We start from the raw sequence: 6,000 nt of genomic DNA on the forward strand, positions 1-6,000 counted from the left end.
GGTGTTTTTACTATGACTTGGAAGTCACTGTGCTATGCCTTGAAGCTCTTCACCACAAGCCTGTGCGCTAAATTGTGTAGTAAGCAACCCCTGGTCTAGCTTTTCCAGAACCAAGGTAAATATAGACTCTTAAGTGGGGTCATGGCCATACTCAGACATATCTACACCTCACTTTAAACCATGATTTTACACATTCACCATCTTCTCACATCCAAGGAAGACAAGCTCTCACCTGACAGCTTTTTCATCTTTCCTCACTTTACAGACGGAAACACAACAGTCATTTTCCCTGACACTCTTTACTGCATGTTTCACTGTTTCATTGCTTCTCCCCTATTTCCTTGTATTTTATACACATTCATTTTATATGCATCTTTTCTTTCTTAGCTACTCTTGGGACTTCTTCTCATACTTGTATAACAGATACTCTTTTCGAGGCGATTTATCTGCTTTTAAACTAGGAATAGACAATAGTGTTAATGACCCCCTTACCTCCACCAAGAAAGCTTGATCAACCTCTCTCACGCCTAATCCAGTAATTCAACATCTTCTCCGTCCTCTCAATAAAAACACATTTCTGCATTTCAAATAGCTGATCTCCAAGGCACCGAATGCAACTGTCCTTCACTTGAGTACTTTTCAAAGATCTTGTTTTAGATAGACTAATTCTACCAACAAAAAAAAAAAAAACAAACCAACAAACCAACATCCAAAACCCCACATAGAACCATAAAATGATTTGGGATAGAATGTACCTTTCAAGATCATATACAACTCCTTCTCTGCAAACAACAGCAACAGAAGCCAACACCACATGGCATAACAAAATAATAATAGTTAAATAATTGCACTTATAGCTACTGTTTACACAACTAAGAAAATCTTAGTTAGTATCTAACTTAGTTAACTAAGTTAGTTAACAGTTAGTATCCAATTATTCAGTTCCTAAGAAAATTCTTCACAGGAACTTCTGCATTAGTGTCTATACACTGGTCAGTGTAGCAGTCATCAGGATAAAAAAAAGTATTTAAATAATCCCTATTCAATACAACACATTCATTCAAAGTTGGAAACAAGAAGTCTAAGTACAAACAAACAGAGCTACAGCTAAGTAATCTGTCAGCACAGAGCTCACCTTTAAGAGGCAATGTACCAGGACTCCACACAACGCAGGCAACACAAGCAATCTCAGCCCTCTCACTTCTTTGCAGACTTATCTAACCAGTCTGTAGCCATACATGTCTGTTTGGACAAAGCTGCATTTAACTACAGGACAGGTGGTGAAGCTACCTCCACAGCAACAATGTGGTGTAACACAGGATGGAAGGTAATACTCTTCAAGTTTATTGCTCTTCAACAGATAACTGAATCAATACTAAAAGAGGACAACATTTACTAACAGCACTGCAGGTAGCTGGCACTTAGCGATATTACCTTCTACCAGTTTGTGTACCAGGTTTTGTATTCCTCTTACCCTACTTCCATTCACTACTGATTTTGTTTCTAAAAAACCTGAGATTTAGACTTTTGATTCTAGAACTTAAGTAAATTTTTCTTTGAGTTTCACAGATGCCACTCATTAGCCCCACACACTGCTTACTGAAGCAACACACCCCCAATTCCTTTCCCCAGCAGATGCATTTCCACCTGTGGTTTTGCATACCTTAAAAGCTCCACTACCAGCACCTGAAGGATAATTAGGTGGAACAGATGCTCTGTAAAGGCAACATATTTTTGCTTCTACTGCTACAGAACCGTCCTTTGTTTACCAATATCATCCTGGGAGTAATATTACTATAGAAAGAGAACCTAGATTTGACCATATTTCTAAACAGGATACTTGACTCTGTGATCTTACAAGAAATAAATCCTGCTAGAGCCGTCTTTTGTTCAATATTAAACAATCTACATATTCCATGACATAAGATTAAGTTATTTAAGGAGGCAAGAGAGAAACCCATTGTTTAAATCAAGAAACCTTTATGTAGCACAAATGGCTAAACAACCATCACAACTCTTCTATAATACTCAAAGCTTTTGTATCTTAATGACTTAAATAACATTACACTTCACTTCCATATGTATGGGAGTTCTTGCACACAGAAGCCAAACTTAGTTGGCACCCTCACTTTTCATTCATCCCGAAATGTACTATTACCATAACCTGCTTTTACCCTGCCCAGTTCTTTCAGAGAAACTTCTATTTCCATGCAGATAAATTGAAACTGTCTTGCCTAATATTTAAATAATCAAGAATTATAAGCCTATACAATATATTTTATTAAAACATTAGGAGCTACACTTTGGTATTTTTTATTTTTATGAGCATCACAGTTTAACAGCGATCTTGAACATGACAGACCTACCACAATGAAACAAAGCTAAGAACTGTTCCAAAACAGCAGACGGCATGTTAAATTGAGTTATCCTGAAGTACAGGCTTGACAAACTTCTGGCTTCATTTTTTTGCTAATTATTAAACAATCCAGGTTTAACTCTCCCTCTAGGTGAAACTACTCTGTTATTTCCACCAGTGCAGTTGCTGTTTCTTCACTCAGCAGTTTCATACATTGCCCTACCTACTAGACAGTTCACCAACATTTCATTATCACCAACTTTTTAAATACCTTCTACAGTACTCCACTCCTCCTCTTACTATTGTCTCATTGGCTCACCTAATGCCATTTTAAAAGTGTATTTCTCTCCATACCATTTTCAAAGAAAAAAAAAATACATATTCAGACATGGATTTCTAAACTATCGTTGTCTTTTATATACAGTGAGGAAAAAAATTCATTGTTGTCTTTTCAAACATTCTACCACACTTCCCCATTTCTAAAGTAGTAACCTGGTTTGCTTGATCTCGTATTTTTGTCATGACGTGAACTGAAAATCCTAAAAAAAAAAGTTTCTAGTCAAATAGACTGTTGCCATCAATAGTTACTTTAGAATCTCCTTTTTTTCTTTTTTTTTTAACTTGCAACTCCATTTTTGCATATGGTACACTATATACTTGTCTTTAGCCATACCTTTGTAATCCAAACCCTCCTCTACAGTCTGGAATTCTGTTCTCCAGGCTGTTTTAAGGAAAAAAAAAAAATCAATGGAAATGAAAAACCATGCCCCACAAACCTTTCTGTTTCTAGTCTGGGAAGCTTAATATAATCACTGATCCCAATTGGAAAAAAATAAGCATATTTCCTCAGTGAAGTCCCTGAAAAATGCATCATATACTTTTTTCTATTCACCTCACTCTGCAATTTTGCTTAGTTTTTAAATCATGTTTACATTCCAACAAACTTTGCAAAAAACTTAGCACTTCATGCAAACTAATGAGGCACTGAAATTACAAGTAATTCATTATTTAGCAGCACACAGGTCCTCATATACAGCCTAGGTGAAAAATATTTACCACAACATATGCTAAGTTATTTTATAGATTAAAGGTTATGATAATACTCTTTATGGACGTTACACATCTCCCCCAGTTCAAAGATAAACTTATATGATCAAATTTAGTGTAGCACATACTTCATTGCATGATGCACTGCTCAACTGAGAAGTGGAAGAATTACTCGTACCTGTAAGCTGAACCTGCTAGTCTCGCTTTGATAAAAAGAGGAGTATTTATTAAAGCAGATTTATTTTTATTCAAAAAACCAGAAGTTGCTGTTATTTCAGATTCCACAACCGTTTTTTCTCACGGGTTTTTTTTTTTGGTAATATTTCTCTGAGGAATTCTAGATTAAATAAATCATCATTTCCAGCTCTCAGTCAAAATGACTGCATAAAATTTGATTTGATTTTATACTGACGTTTTTCTACCAGGGTGTTTTTTTATGTGGTAGCATTTTCAATTCTTCCCTTTGCTAGCATTATCAGAACCAACTAAACAATAGGAAATATGATGACTAAAAGTACTCAGTCATTTTGGGTTCTGTCAACACGAAATCATGCTCAAGATGTATTTACAAGCACTCTTAAAAGCTACGCTCATTACATTATTTTTCTTTCACATTCACCTTTGATAGTTACAGAGATAAGGAAAACAATTGTGGGAAGTTTCAGGGGCAAAAAATTAATCTAACAACTAAGATGATGAAAACCAACTTCCTTTCCTTCTTACCTCACAGTCCAGAAGTCACACTATCAGTTTCTTAAGTTTCCCCTTTTATCCATACATTTTGCTTCAAAGCTTTGTGCTTGAAAAATAACATTATTTGAACACAACAGTCCCGCTTTTGGCAGATGTTCTGAAGCATTATCAGCAAAGTTCACATCTTGAATCTGGGAAGACTGACATCTGAATTACACTCCTCAAGACAAAAATAGTAAGGCACCACTCAGTACACGGATGCTCTTAACTTCATTGTTACTAGTATCTTCAGATTTACATGTATAAATAGCTTTGCAAGGCCATGTCAAGTCTGCCACTTCATCTTTTTAACCGTAAAAGAGCAGAAACCCCCCTGAACAGAGGGAGGGAGAAAAAACAGCTAGTGCAAAAAGTTTGCCAACCCTATGAAAACTAAGTCTTCAAACCTTAAGTTTTTGAAATGTAGTGCCTTCTTAATATTGAAAAAGTCAATTTACCACAAATAAACATTCAGCCAAGTAGCTCTAGAGAACACACATGCAAGAAGGCAATAGATCTTGTTTCTGTTATTTCAACAGCAACTTAGTTTAATAGCTGATGACCTATTAAAAAAATACCTAGGAAAGCCACTAATTTAGAGACTTAATCCTCTCACTGGGACATACTCTATGCAATGCAGAAAAATTTCTGTGGAAGCAATTCAACTTCTGGACTGCTGCTCTAACATAGAGTTAATCTTCTCTGAAGAAGCATCCCAGTAATCTCTGGCTAAGGACAGTCACCTAGTCCCGCAGAACTCTTACACTGTAACAACTATTGCAGTTGTTATTCAGCTTGACTAGGACCAAATCTGTCCTCTCAACAAAATTTATGTGAGCACACTAGCTCAGTACATTGAAACAGTAACAGGCTCACCATCAAAACAAGGAATGATGATGAATTACTCTTCCTCCTCCAAAATAAGCCCTATGTACACCAAGACCCACCATTCCATCTTTCCCATAGTTGCCTTTCTTTAGGGACAGCTAGAACATATGCAATTTAACAGGGGTGTATTTCAGCAAATGCATGTGTTTAAGCTTAAATTAGTAACAACCATCTTTACTGAAAGCTACATCATTGCCAGAGGGGGGAGACTACTACATACAAGAGCACAATCTTACAGCAGCAGTGCCTCAACTCCCTCCCTGAAAAAGCCTCTCTCAGATGCTATATAACTGCTTTATGGTGGCATGGCTTGCAAGTTCCTTGGTATTTTTATCACATGAACCTCCAGAGACTACCTCCTCTAACTTGTTCCTCCTTCCTTCAAGAGGAAAAGGACACGGTATACCCTATAATAAAATCTCCTTGCCAACTATTCATTACTGCATTGGGAATACAACAGCAAGATGATGGGTTTCAACGTGCTCTTGCCCAAGTCCACTTTTTTCCTCATCTTGTACTACTGAAAAAATGACACTACGCACGCCACACTGCATGCAGTAAGAAATAAAAAAATAAATAAAATGAAAAATTCTGTTCGGATTTTGTTTCCAACTGCTACATCGCTTGCTTGTTTCCCAGGTGGGTGGTGGTGGTGCTGGTATTTCCCTACGAGCGGGGCGGTCACACCAAGCCCATGGGGTGCCCGCGCTGGGCAGTATCCCCAGCAGCAGCTGCTCAGGATGCGGGTGATGTAGAGCACACGAACCCATTCTTCCAAGGGGAGACAAGCGATCTAAAACCATAACCTTATCGCAAACAGAACGGATTTCACCCTAATTCAGTGGAAACAACGACGCGAGCCAACAGCACCAGAGGCAAGGAGCGAAGTACGCCCGGAGAACACGAAGACCCACCCTTCTGTCCTTCCCGGTGGCTAAAGGCGTGGGGGGGACAGGAGGGAGGGGGGGGGGAAGGAG

At 37.9% G+C, this 6,000-nt stretch overlaps 1 protein-coding gene across 1 annotated transcript in view; it reads right to left on the bottom strand.

The window, feature by feature from the left end:
* Nucleotides 1-6,000, bottom strand: part of PVRL3 (poliovirus receptor-related 3) — a 71,738-nt gene that overhangs the window by 64,817 nt on the left and 921 nt on the right. The window lies entirely within an intron of this gene.

The sequence above is a fragment of the Calidris pugnax genome, unplaced genomic scaffold (genome assembly GCF_001431845.1).
Source record: "Calidris pugnax isolate Ruff unplaced genomic scaffold, ASM143184v1 scaffold95, whole genome shotgun sequence".
NCBI lineage: Eukaryota > Metazoa > Chordata > Aves > Charadriiformes > Scolopacidae > Calidris > Calidris pugnax.